The following is a 15,175-nucleotide window of genomic DNA, read 5'->3' as shown; positions in this document are numbered from 1 at the left end:
AGTGAGACCCTCTCCCAGAAGATCAGCGTGGCTTCACACCATGCTAGGTCCCCAAAATTTGGAGTTTTGAAACCCAGCCATGCACCGGAGATAAAATAGGAGCACTGCGCCACCATCTGGTAGGTAGGCAACACAGACACAGACAGGGTGAAGGAAAGAACGACAGAAGCCTGGGATTGTTCACCCTTCTGTGAAGACTTCCTGAAGAACAATGAGCACAAAGTCCCCCCTCAAGGGAAGAGAGTGGGTCGGGGTCATTTTCACCCCTTCCAGCAGCACAGACGGACGTCAGTGAGCACACAGTGCACAGTGGAGGCCTTGAGCCACTTACACCAAGCCTCTCCCTCTACACTCCACAGGCCTTTTTAAACTGATAAGAACATATACTACCCTTGATCTTAGCCAAAAGGCCGAGAAGCGATATCACAGGCCTTTTTAAATAGGGCAAGTGTGATTGAGAGCCAGAATAGCGGCAGGCCTCTCCCCCAGAAGACCAGCACAATCTCTCACCCATGCACTCATCATAGACTGCTACAAAGCTTCAGCTCTAGTGGAAATAGAACCAGGCACAGGCTTTTCTAGTGCACAAATGACAGAAACCTAGACAAGATGCCAAGATGGAGGAATTCATCCCCAAAGAGAAAACAAGAAGAGATCATAACCAGGGAGCTAATCAAAATAGATATAAGTACTATGCCTGAATAGAATTTTTGTTTTTTTCTGAACCAGAATTTAAAACAACAATCATAAGGATACTAGCTGGGATTGAGAAGAACATAGAAGAAACCAGAAAGACCCCTACCACAGAGAAAAAGAGTTAAAAATTAGTCCTGCCAAAATAAAAGATGCTATAACTGAGATGCAAAACCAACTGGATGCAATGACTATAAAGATGAAAGAAGCAGGAAATGAATAAGTGATATGAAGTTAAAATTCTGGAAAATAATGAAGCTTGAAAAAAGAGGAAAGGAAAAAATATTAAATCACAAATAAAAAAAAAAATCACAAATAAAGACTTAAAGGAACTCAGTGACTCCATAAAGCATAATAACATTCATATCATAGGAGTCCTGCAAGAAAAAAAAAAAGAGGGGAAAGGAGGCAGAAGGTTTATTTGAGCAAATTATCACCAAAAACTTGGGGAAAGAAACAGGCACCCAAATCTAGGAGGCACATAGATCTCCCACCAAAATCAACATGTTTTGGCCAGTACCAAAACATATCAGAGTAAAATTTAAAAAATACAAACATAAGGAGTTTACCCAAAAACAGTAAAGGAAATCCCTGACCTACAAAGGAAGACAAATCAGGTTAGCAGCAGATCTCTCCACAGGAATCTCCACAGGCCAGAAGAAAATGTCCTGATATATTTGACATAATAAATGGGAAAAAATATGCAGCCAAGAATACTTTATCCAGCGAGTCTTTCCAAATAGAAAGAGAGATAAAGAGTTTCTCAGACAAACAAAAACTAAAAGGAGATTATAACCACTAAACCAGCCCTGCAAGAGATATTAAAGGAGACTTTTTGAGTAGGAAAGAAAGACCAAAAGCAGCAAAGATAAGAAGGGAACAGAGAAAAACTCCAGAAACAATGACTTTATAGGTAATGCAATGGCACTAAATTCATATCTATCAATAATTACTCTGAATGTAAGTGAACTAAATGCTCCAATCAAAAGACAAAGAATATCAGAATGGACTAAAAAAACAAGACCCATCTATATGCTGCACACAAAAGACTCATTTTAGACCCAAAGACACCTCGAGATCAAAGATGAGAGGATGGAGAACCATCTATCACGCTTGTGGATGTAAAGAGAAAACCAGAGTAGCTATACTTACATCAGACAAACAAGATTTTAAACCAAAGACTGTAACAAGAGATGAAGAAGGGCACTATATTGTAAAAAAAAAAAGGGGGGGGGTTATATCCAACTATCCAACAAGTTATTACAACTAACAATTGTAAATATTTATGCTCCCAACTTGGGAACACTCCAATATATAACTCATTTAATAATAAACATAAAAAATCTCATGGATAGTAATACAATAATAGTAGAGGATATTAACACCCCACTTAGAGTAATAGACAGATCATCTAAGCAGAAAATCATGAAAAAAGCAATGGCTTTGAACAGGGCAAGATGGACTTAACAGATATATTCAGAACATTTCATCCTAACACAGTAGAATATACATTCTTTTTGAGTGCATATGGAACATTGTCCAGACTAAATCATTCAATGGTTCACAAATCGGGATTCAACAAATACAAAAAGACTGAGATCATGCCATGCATATTTTCAAGCCACAATGCTATGAAACTTGAAGTCAACCACAAGAAAAAAATTTGGAAAGACTACAAATACATGGAGGTCAAAGAATATCCTACCAAAGAATGAGTCAGTTAATTGGAAAATTAAAGAAGAAATTTGCAAATACACAGAAGCAAATGAAAACAAGACAGCCCAGTACCTTTGGGATGCAGCAAAGGCGGTCCTAAGAGGGAAGTATATAGCAACACAGGCCTACTTCAAGAAGCAAGAAAAGTCTCAAATACACAACCTAATTTTGCATCCAGAGGAGCTAGAAAAGGAATAGCAAATAAAGCCTGAGTTCAGCAGAAGAAGGGAAATAATAAAGATTAGAACAGAAATAAATGACATAGAAATGAGAAAAAACAGTAGAGCAGATTGAAATGAAAGTAAAAGCTGGTTCTTTGAAATAATTAATACAATTGAATAAACCCCTGGCCAGCCTTATCAAAAAGACAAAGGACTCAAATAAATAAAACCATGAATGAAAGAGAAGAGATCGCAACCAATACCACAGAAATACAATTATAAGAGAATATTATGAAAATATATGCCAGCAAACTGGGCAATCTGGAAGAAATGAATAAATTCCTAAAAACATACAAAATGTTGAAACTGGAAGAAATAGATAACTTGAACAGACCCAAAACCAGCAAAAATATTGAGTCAGTAATTAAAAACCCCCTAACGAACAACAGGCCTGGGCCAGATGGCTCTCCAGGGGAATCCTATGGGATATTTAAAGAAGAATTAACACCTCTTCTTCTCAAACTGTTCCAAAAAATAGAAAGGAAGGAAAACTTCCAAACCCATTCTATGAAGCCAGCATTACCTTGATTCCAAAAGGAGACAAAGACCCCACTAAAAAGGAGAATTACAGACCAATATTACTGATAAACATGGATGCAAAAATTCTCAACAAAATGCTAGCAGATTGAATCCAACAGTATTTTAAAAGAATTATTCACCATAATCAAGTGGGATTTATTCCTGGGTTCTAAGAGTGGTTGAGTGTTCACAAATCAATCAACATGATATACCACATTTATAAGAAAATGGATAAAACTCACATGACCCTGCCAATACAAGCAAAAATAATTTAACAAAATACAGCTTCCATTCTTGATAAAAACCCTCAACAAAGTAGGGATAGAGGGAACATACCTCATCATTAATGAAAACTCACAGCTAATATCATCCTCAATGGGGAAAAACTGAAGACTTTTCCTTTATAGTCAAGGACAAGATAGGGATAGTACTGGAAGTCCTAGCCTCAGCAATCAGACAACACAAAGAAGAAAAAGACATCCCAATGGGCAACAAAGAGGTAAAACTTTTACTATTTGTAGATGACAGGATACTGTAATGTAGAAAACACAAAAGACTCTGCCAAAACATTGCTAGAACTGATAAATGAACTCAGCAAAGTCACAGGATACCAAATCAACCTACAGAAATCTGTTGCATTTCTGTACACTAATAATGAAGCAGCAGAAAGAAATCAAGCACTCGAACCCTTTTACAGTGGCACCAAAAAAAACATAAGATACCAAGGAATAAACCTAACCAAGAAGTAAAAGACCTATACTCTGAAAATTATAGAACATTTATGAAAGAAATTGAAGAGGACACAAAGAAATTGAAAAACATCCCATTGAAATAACAAATACTGTTAAAATGTCTGTACTACCCAAAGCAATCTACACTTAATGCAATCCCTATCAAAAAACCATCAGCATTTTTCACAGAGCTAAAACAAACAATCCTAAGATTTGTATGGAAATGCAAAAACTCCAAATAGCCAAAGTAATCCTGGAAAAGAAAAATAGAACTGGAAACATCATAATTCCAGACTTCAAACTGTATTAAAAAGCTTTAGTCATCAAGAGCGTATGGTACTGGCACAAAATAGACACAGCATTGGGTGTTATTCTGTATGTTGGCAAATTGAACACCAATAAAAAATAAATTTATTATTAAAAAAAGAAAATTAAAAAAAAAGACAAAATAGACACATAGATCAATGGGACAAAATAGAAAACCCAGAAATGGACCCATAACTATATGGTCAACTAATCTTGGACAAAGCAGAAAAGAGTATCCAATGGAGAAAAAAAAAGACAGTCTCTTCAACAAATTTTGTGGGAAATACTGGACAGCAACATGCAGAAAAATGAAAATGGGCCATTTTCTTACCCCATACACAAAGATAAATTCAAAATGAATTAAAGACCTAAAAAGTGAGACAGGAAACCATCAAAATCCTAGAGGAGAACACAGGCAGCAACCTCTTTGACCTGGGCCATAGCAACCTCTTACTGTACATGTCTCTGGAGGCAAGGGAAATAAAAACCAAAAATGAACTATTAGGATTTCATCAAGATAAAAAGCATCTGCATAGCAAAGGAAACAATCAACAAAACTAAAAGGCAGCCTACGGGATGGGAGAAAATGTTTGCAAATGATATATCTGATAAAGGGTTAGCATCCAAAATCTAAAAAGAACTTGCCAAACTCAACACTCAAAAAAACAAATAATCCAATTAAGAACTGAGCAGAAGACATGAATAGATCATTGTTTTCCAGAGAAGATATCTAGATGACCTACAGACACACGGAAAGATGCTCAACCACTCACCATCAGGGAAATAGAAAGAAAAAACACAATGATACATCATACCAGTCAGAATGGCTAAAATTAACACAGGAAACAACAGATTTTTGGCAAGGGCACGGGAGAAAGAGGAACTCTCTTATACTGTTGGTGGGAATGCAAACTGGTGCAGCCACTGTGGAAAACAGTATGGAGGTTCCTCATAGCAGTACCGAGGTTCCTCAAAAAGTCAAAAATAAAACTACTCTTCTATTTCTACTTTTTGAAAGTTTATATCATAAATGGATGTTGGATTATCTTTAATGTTTATTGTATGCATTAATATGATCATAGGATTTTTTTCCTTTAGCCCGGCCAATGCAATGGAGTAGAGTAATTGATCTCTGAATGTGGAACTAGACTTGCATGTCTAGAAGAAATCCTAATTGGTTATGCTGTATAAATCTTTTTATGCATTGTTGGATTTAATTTGCTAATATTTTGTTGGGGAATATTCATTTTTGTTTATAAGAGATACTGGTCAGTAATTTCCTTTTTATATTTGTCTTTGCTGGCCTTACTATTAGGGTAATTCTAGCTTTATTAAATGAGTGAGGAAGTCTACTTTCTAGAAGAGATTTTAGAAAAATCAATATTATTTCTTCCTCAAATGTTTGGCAGAATTCACCAATGAAACACCTTAACCTAATCTTTTCTATTTTGGAATATAATTACTTGTTGATTCGTTTACTTTTAGACATCTGTACTGATTATTTCTTGTTGTTTGACTTTTGATAGATGTGTCCTTCAAAGAATTGTGCTGTTTCATCTAAATCATAAATCTGTGGGCTTAGAGTTTCTCAGAACGTTGCTTTACTGTCCATAGGATCAGTAGCAATGACCTCTCTGTCATTTCTATTAGTGTTCTGTGTCTTATCTCTATTTCTTGGTTAATCTGGCTAGAGTTTTATCAAATTTAATGATATTTTCGAAGAACCAGCTTTGGGTTACATTGATTTCTCTATTGTTCTTTCTGTTTTCAAGTCCATTGATTACTATTCTGATTCCTATTATTTCCTTTCTTCTGCTTACTTTGGATTTAATTCACTCTTCTTTTTTTTTTCTGGGTTTTCTAACGTAGAATCTATTGCTAATTTTATACCTTTATTCTTTTTGAATATGCACACTTAATGCTATAAATTTCCTTCTAACCCCTGCTTTTGCTGCCTCCCACAATATTTAATAGGTTGTATTTTTATTTTCATTTGGTTTGAAATATTTTTAATTTCTATTGAGACTTCTTGGTACAAGTGTTATTTAGCATTGTGTTGTTTCAATCTCCATGTATTTTGGAATTTTCCAGATACCTTTTTGTTATTGATTTACAATAAGACAATCTCAAACCATTGCAGTCTGAGAGCATACTTCGTATGATTATCTCTTTTAGATCTGTTTAGGTATGTTTTATATCCCAGAATATGGGATATTTTGGTGAATTTTTCCTATGAACTAAGAAAAATATTTTTTCTGCTGTTGTTGGATGAAGTACCCTATAAATACCAATTAGATCAGATTAACTGCTATCATATGCTCACTGATTTTGTACTAACTGGATATTTCAATTACTGATAGAAGGGTGTTGATGTCTGCAGTTATAATTGTGTATTGCTTTTTCCTCCATGCAGTTCTATCAACTGTTGTGTCAAGTAATTTGATGCTCTACTTTTAGGAGAATACACATTAAAGATGGTTTTGTCTTCTTGGAGAATTATCCACCTTGTCACTATGTAATATATCTCTGTATTCCTGATAAGATTCTGATAATCTGTATTTCCTTTGGATATCACTTTCCTTCAAAACCTTTTTCTAGCAGTTAGCATTTCCTAAAGTATAGATTTGATTGCAATAAATTAGCATATTACCCTTTAATCTAAAATTGTCTAACGCCATTTGTAAAGAATAATTTTGCTGGTCTTCAAGTTCTTGGTTGATAGTTATTGTTTGCTTATTTTTCTTTCATCACTTTAAAGACATTATTCCACTGTCTTATTTTGCTTATTTTTCTTTCATCACTTTAAAGATATTATTCCACTGTCTTATTTCCATAATCTCTGGTGAGAAGCTTTAAATTGTTTTATTGTTCCTCTGCAGTGTATCATGTTTCTCTTTCCATATTCACCATTTATTCTCTTGGCTTTCAAAGGTTTGCTTATTCTATGCCTAAGTGTGGTTGTTATTGTATTCATTAAGCATAAGTTTCATTAAGTTTCTTTATTCCATTAATCTATATCTTTCATCCCATTTAAACTGGACTTGGGGCTATTATTTCATCAGTGGTTTTCTTCTGTACTATTTTCATCCTTATTTTTTTTCTAGGATTCTAATTCTAAGCATTAAATATATTTATATCAAATATATATATCTTTTAAATTTTTTTTCTATTTTTCAACTTGGTTAATTTTTATTGATCTATGCTTAAGCCCCTGTTATCTCTCTATCCTGTTATTAATTGCACCCAGTTTTTTTTTCACATATTGCATTTTTAGTTATAAATTGCTATCTTGCTCTTTTTAAAATCACATTTCTATTTTCTGTTGAAGTCTTCAATTTTCACATTCATTAAGATCAACTTTTATGTTAAATAGTTGAGAAATATTAAATTAATAGCACGTATAGATCTGTCTGTTAATTCCCATATATGGGGACATCTTATGGTTGTTCTAAATTGTCTTTTTGCTTGAGAATGAATTTTATATTCCTGGTTGTTTGATGTCAGGTAATTTTTATTATAATGTAGAGATTATGTGATATTAAGCTGTAAAACTCTGGATTCTATGATTTATTTTATGATTTATGTATCATTTTTTAAAGAAGGAAATTGCTTCAGGTGAACATAGACTGAAAACACTTGTCTGGTGACTTTAGCCTCAGTAGAAAACTTTTGTCTTTAACTGAATTGCTTTAAGACTGAACAGGGGTCAGCCAAATATGTGGACCAAAGAGAATCTGAAGATTTTTTCTATTGTTCTTTCCTTGAAAGATTTCAGCATCTTCTATATCTACAACTTTGTCCTCTTTCCCTAGACAAGAAAAATTGCAGGTTTTCTGCTGCCATTTTATGCATCATGACAGCTTCTGTTAACTCAGAAGCAGCAAAAATTGGAAATTAACTATAAAAATTCCCTCCTTTGAGAGTAGATTCATTACCAAAGTCTGCCTGCTTCACTTTGCTTTTCAGTACCTTTACATAGAACTCTTCTGTATAGATATTTAGCTATTTCAGTAGAACTGTTGGTCTAGTAGTATCTTAGTTACTCATCTGTTATCAGGAACATTTCCAATAGACTTAACACACACACACACACACACACACACACACACAGTCAGTTCCATTATAGTGTTTATTTTGAAAACACAATTTTTTCCAGTGCGATTAATATATTAGGAAATAATTTGAACATAATGTGAATCTTGTGTTTTCTTATGCACCATTTCATCATAATAAACAGGACATGAAAGCATAAAAATGCACTCAATTGCACTGAGCTGATATGGATACAGGTAAGGCAGGCACAGGCACACAGACCTCAGAACTCTACTAGGTACCTCAGTTTGCTACATGAATTATGAGACACACTTATTCACATCTTGGGCTACAATTTATCCATCTCATTTCAGATACCCTTTTTCCCACCACTTCATAATTACTGAAAGCTGCAATACTTCTAACACCCACTTCAGCTTTTTTCAAAGTAAACTGCCACATTTATTGTAGTCTTTATGTATCATTCAACTATTTAAAATGTTTATAATAGTATTGTTATCTTTACTAAATTCTTACATGTGGCTTTTATTGAGTTTTATACATAACAATAATATTTAGGAACACATATGTTGTATAGACTGTAAAAGACCTTGAAGGAACTAAATGATAGGGGTGTAAATGAAGACGTATCGATTTTACACATGATTTTGCAGTTAAAAATAATGTTCTACATTTTTATTAAGCTGCATTGGCTCAAATGCTTCAAACTATACGATTACAGATAATTTAATGCAGCAGCTTTGTGTGTATATCATTTTTTTCTTCAATAGATAATAATACAATATAGAGATTTAAAAAATAAATGCATGAATGTCTCCCTGAGTAAGTATCAATATGAAGATGATGCTAGTGGATATGATTTTGAACTTAAGGACTTTACCTCTTGGCTGAAAAAAATCTGCATGTATATATCTAAATTCTTTTTCTTGTTCCCATCATAAAATAATACAGTACTGATACAAGACAAACTTGTAAAGTTGGCAAATTTTTTCCAGTATCCCATGCTTTAAGGTCTTAGCATTGTATTTGGCCATAAACCATGCAAATTGTGCCTCCTTGGCAACGCCGTATAAATTATTATTACTCAATTACTTTTCTGTAGACCAGAGAACAAATATGAGTTTATCATCCCAGTTTTTCCCCCATTTTTGTCCTCCTCGGTTTACTGAGCTGTAATACAACTATTCTCCCTTCTTCCTTGTCACTTGACTCTTTCACTGCTGAGATATGTAGAAAAGAATATGACACTCCTTATCAAAATTCACTTGATTTATACACCATTTTTGCAGTGTTTTATACATAATTATTTTAATATTGTAAATTTCTTACAGCAGAAACTTTTTTTCATTGACAGCATTAAAATAAAAGTTTGAAATACACATTACAATATTCAAAACACTGAAAACATGCCAGTTTTGAGTCTTTCCTAAAGATAGTGAGATACTAGCTCAGGTATTATGATCTGTAAGGAAATGGAGATTCAAAGAAACCTAAGAGCTTAAGGAAGGTTACTAAGATAATAAATACCACAGCTAGAATTTTAAAAGTACCAACTTCCATTGTTTGTTGTTTCTGAGACATCTAAATAATAAAACAGTCCATAATATTCCCCCTAACAAGAGCATTTCCAATAAAAAGATTACTGAATTTTGGAAAATTATTTTCATTATCAAAACATATGGGAAAAAGGAAGATGAGAGAAGGAAACAGACAAGCCATATTACGCCATCTAGAAAAATAAGTTTTTAGAGATAGTAAAATCATTCTTTGTAACTTCAAATAACTGTTATTTAGTCACATTTGAACTCTGTCCTTAGCTGACCACACAGCAAGCACAAGTTTTAAATGCCAGAAATATTGCACAATAGGCAGATGCCCCGATTAGATTGAGCTTGCAAAAATAATTCTAACATGGCTAGAGAAAGTATGAGATGGCTTGTCCAAGACCTTTTCCCAGGTAATAAAGTTTGTGTTAAATACAGTGGTAGCCAGAGGAGATGTGATCCTTTGAGTAAAATTGTATGTCATTCAGATAGTTTAAGCTAACACCCCACATGATTGTGTACAGGGTTAGGGGAGGCAATTAAACCTACAAACACATACACACTCACATCACACATATGTGTATGTAATAGTAAGGATTCAAAATGTAATCTCCAGAAAAGAAGGGACCAATATCTTTGTAAGCAATAAAAGACAATGTCCTTTGATCAGACTCTGATACCTTTGACAGTGGGCTTGTTTCAGGGGTTAGAAGGAACATATAAAGAGGCCAGGAGATGTACCTACATGAATAATACAGGGCAACAGATATTTTTTCAATACTCTATGTGAATGATAAAAAAGTACCTTATGATATTAAATATTCCCATCTGAGTTTTCCCACTAGTAGATGTTTCCTTATATTGAAAACATCCAACAGAGAAAAACTTTAATAATTGACACTACTACTAACATGTTATTGATGTTTACTAACCCTACTATAGCTAATACTATCAAGGAAAAAAATAATTCTATTATACATTTTATGTAAAAACTCTAATTCAGAAACATCATATTCAATGTGCCTACATATACATAGATTTATTTTAGAGTTGCAATTATAAGGGTGTTCTTTTTAATTCTCTGAATCTTAAATTTTATTCCTAAAACTTAAAAAACGTTTTGACACAAACTATATGATTCTTAATATTTTATTCATTAACATTAGAATTTTCCAAGTTATGTTACATTAAATTCAAAATGAATTTCTAAATATCTACAAGTAGTTTTTGTCTTAGGTTTAATTATTTTCTTATGTTAAATTCTTAGTAAGGTTTAGTTGAGTCAGTAGGTATAAATATTTGTGTAGCTTGTAACATTTCCATATGGCTTTCCAAATATGTTATTCATAATTACAATGCCATCAGTAGTTAATAATCATGTGTTTATTAAAAATCTCCCCAATATTTGCTGACAAATTTTCTAGTTTAAAAATTTATTCATAACATCATTTTATATGACTTTTAATTTTATGAAAAACTGTACTGGAAAAAAATTTAAAATAAGTTCATCATTATTTTTTAGTGATTGGCTATGTTGTTGGATTATTACTTTCTTAATTCTATTTTTAAATTTCTTATATTTATATACAGTGTACATGAATCATAATCAAAGAATAAAATGATCCTGAAAAAATTGTTTTCCTGGCTTTCTTTTTTTTTTTTCCTGGCTTTCTAATAATATCACATCACTTTCTTTATTTGCATTTATTAAACTAAATATTACTGATTTTATTATGAAAAAAATCAACTTCTAAAACTTCAGAAAAGAGTACAGGAGATAACCCAATAAAACACTTCTAATAATATGTTTCAGTTAATTTCCAAAGAATAATACTTTTGTTCATATATATGAAGCAGCCACCACCATTAGTTTTATTTTTATAAAAGAAAATTTATTTTGTCAGTAGATATACTTGTTTAATTAAAAAATAATACAAATCAACTTATCTTCTTGTAGAAATAAGTACATTTGTTTTACCACACCTTATAGAACAATGTCATTTTCTAATGTCCATCCCTGGAGAAGCTAGTTGGAATACATAATATTTTAGATGTAATAGAAACAAGAAAAACATCACATTAAGCATTTTTTTTTCACATTAAGCATTTTTAAAGCAAAATACAGAGTCCATAATCAACCAAAACTTTAAATATATGATTTGATATCTCTAATCCTCCTTGTATCTAATTTGAGTCCAACTCACTTTGAGTGGAAATTTTATATTTGTAATTACTTATATTTTCAATGTACCCATAATTACTGCAAGAAATAATTAAGGTGGAATCCAGTCTCAGAGCTTCTGATTTATTAGGTAACTTTTGCAAATTTGTTTTATATGCAATTCATGTGTGAAGGAAAACATTAAAATAGCCATCACTACACTGTACAGCAATTAGCTTGAGTGTTCTACTAGACTATGAGTTCTTTGAGGGCAAGAACTATAGCTTTTTAATGATCTATTTCCACCACTTAGCAGAGAGTTTTTCACGGCATGTATCCCATAAATGATCATTGAATCACTGAAAGAATGATGACTAGAGGGAAAATCCCACTGTGCAATATACTTCACTTGAATTTCTCCTCTAAAAGAGAAACCATGCTTTTGTTGACTCTCTACAAGGATTTGTAGTTTTCAGGACGTACTCAGTGCTTTGATTTCATTACAATTCAAATCCCCATCATTAAAGTTTTCTCAAATATTTTGAAGCTAAAGCACTTTCTGTAGCATGGAAGTTTTCTTGATATTTTCAATTATAATCACGCCAATTTTTAAAACTCACCATAGCCCCTAAAGGAGAGAGAAGTAATCTCAAAAGTACAAAACCATGAACAAGGGCAAAGAAGCTTGGCATTTGCCAAGTAACAATAAAAGACAACAAAAGGTGTTATAAGGGTGTTTTTGGTATTAATTCCTTGTATTTTCATAAGTCCCAGCTGCCAGGCACACTTACACAGTTTCTGTTAAAAGCGTGTCTTCTTCCTGTGTGTATTAGAAAGAAGACTCAATATTGAAAGCAAAAATGTACACCCAAGAAGGATTCAAGGAAGATCTGCAATTACATTTCATGGGAAATAGGAAATGACACACCTACCAAAGAAAAGTACGGGGGTGCTTGAGTAATCGAGTCAGTTAAGTCTCCCACTCTTGGTTCTGGCTCAGGTCATGATCTTGGGGTTCTGAGATGAAGCCCCAAGTCGAGCTCTGAGCTGATCACAGAGTCTGCTTGAGATTCTCTCTCCCTCTTTCTCTGCGCCTCCCACTTGTACTCTCTCTCTCTCTCTCCCTTTCTAAAATAAATAAATAAATAAATCCTTTTTTAAAGTATCTATATATGCATAAAGCATACTTAAGTCATAAAGAAAGGTCAACAAACGTGGCCGGATCCTATTCTGTCTTACCTGATATCAATGAGGATTTCTTGGTGCAATTTTATTAATTGATGTAAAATAAGTTTTCATTAGTTTTCACATTGACTCATAAATCGTGTAACATTGAAAGTGTTGTATGTGGAATGTCCATGTCCTGAAGAATCTAAGGTGGGCAGTTCTCTGAATAGATTTTGTCAGCTGAATATGATGGATTCATTTTGTCTCTGTCTCTCCGTCTCTATATCTGCTTCTCTCTCTCTTTCATCAGAAACCATTGTTCTTTCCCCAGCTCGTGGTTGAAAACATGCTAGACTCTGTTGACTTATTTTTCACTGGCAAGATTTTCTTCAGCAAGTTGAGCTATAAATACAATTGAAATAAATGTCTGCAATGGATAGAACACCATAAATAAAGTTTCTTTCTTACTTTTACTCGTTGTGGTTGCTTTAGTTTTAAAGTTTTGTATGAGTATAGAGATTGATGTGAGGTCTGGGTCTATGTTATAAGAAATAAGAAATGGTCTTCACTTAAAATGAGAGAAAATGCAAAGTAATGTGCAAGTAAAAGTTATTCAAAGTTCCATAGGCATTATGAAAATAAATACTAGATTACGACAAAAAAATAATTAAAATAAATGATTTCATTTTATACTATATTTTTCTTAAGAGAACTACATAAAATATTGTTTCATTTATTATAATAAAACCATGGAAAGTACTTAAGGGCACAACCTGAGTCTCTTTTTTTAATGAGATAGGAATAGGTTCATAGAAGTATAAGTACTTACCAAGAAACAGTTGGTTAATTCTAGAATTGGATTAGATATTAGTTTTTCTGACTTTTAAATCAATTAGTACCCCATACTATTTACTTATCTACAACATTATAAAAATGTCAAAGTATTTTGCCATCCCTTTTGCAATATTATTTGTGATAGCATCTACTGTACATGACAAGTATTTTGTCTCCTTCTTCATAATTAGAAGTCCAGTGCATAGAGCACTATGTGCCTACAGTAGAGTTAAATAATATCGATTGAATAAAAGAATTCCTCATTCTGGGATTTACTGCTGTCCTTAAGAGGTGATTTCAAGATACATTTCATCAAATATATTTGACTCTATGGTATACTTTTTTCTGCAGATAGTACTTCTGAATAGTTTAGTAGGGATCTTAAGTACATCTGCACAAAATAAACTGTTTTTATAAACAAAATCCTAAGAATTAAAAAAAATAGACAGGATAAGAAATGAGGATAGAGAAAATAGCAATCTTCATTTACATCACAAATGGATTTTTTGTTAGCTCTTCAACTACTATACAAATAAGTTGTAAATTTAAAATTTTAAATTTAACTGAAAATTTAAAAAAAACTCTTAGAAAGAAAGAACTCACTGGAATTATTTTTAAATTATCAATAACTGAAAAAACAGAACTATTTGGATATTTGCAAATGATCCTACCTCTAGACTTTAAGTTATGTGATATAATATATTTCATTTTTGTTTAAACTGCTTTAAGTCATGATTATCTGTTACCTACAGTCTCAAACATGCAGATACTGATGTCTTACCCTTGACAATAGTATTATTGCTTGATTAGTCTTTGAATCTTCCTGATATCTAAAACAGTCCTGGTAATAGTAGAAACCAAATAATCACTTTTTTAAAAAAACAGATGCATAAAATGATGAATAAATTGTAGTGAATGAAACAATTAAGATAGTGATAGGGAAAGCTAATTAACAATATAGAGTATTGAAAATAAATCTGAGTGAAGAGGGAATCCCTGGGTGGCTCAGAGGTTTGGCGCCTGCCTTTGGCCCAGGGTGTGATCCTGGAGTCCCGGGATCAAGTCCCACATTGGGCTCCCTGCATGGAGCCTGCTTCTTCCTCTTCCTGTGTCTCTGTCTCTGTCTCTGTCTCTCTCTTTCTCTCTCTCTGTGTCTCTCATGAATAAATAAATATCTTTTTTAAAAAAATCTGACTGAAGAGGTAGTCTGGCATGAGTATTGAGAAAATG

At 32.9% G+C, this 15,175-nt stretch overlaps 1 long non-coding RNA gene and 1 other non-coding gene across 2 annotated transcripts in view; both read right to left on the bottom strand.

The window, feature by feature from the left end:
* Positions 1 to 238: 238 nt before the first annotated feature.
* Positions 239 to 422, bottom strand: LOC144322862 (U2 spliceosomal RNA). Its single transcript, XR_013388473.1, has one exon. It is a non-coding gene; the product is annotated as a U2 spliceosomal RNA (small nuclear RNA).
* A 12,767-nt stretch (positions 423 to 13,189) lies between these two features.
* The window catches only part of LOC144321766 (uncharacterized), a 34,122-nt gene continuing 32,136 nt past the window's right edge, over positions 13,190 to 15,175 (bottom strand). The window contains exon 3 of the long non-coding RNA XR_013387294.1: positions 13,190 to 13,513. This is a non-coding gene — a long non-coding RNA (uncharacterized LOC144321766). The remainder of the gene's footprint in view (positions 13,514 to 15,175) is intronic.

Source organism: Canis aureus, chromosome 10 (assembly GCF_053574225.1).
Source record: "Canis aureus isolate CA01 chromosome 10, VMU_Caureus_v.1.0, whole genome shotgun sequence".
Taxonomy (NCBI): domain Eukaryota; kingdom Metazoa; phylum Chordata; class Mammalia; order Carnivora; family Canidae; genus Canis; species Canis aureus.
The sequence above is the reverse complement of the archived record's forward strand: the minus strand, read 5'-3'. Positions and strand labels throughout refer to the sequence as shown.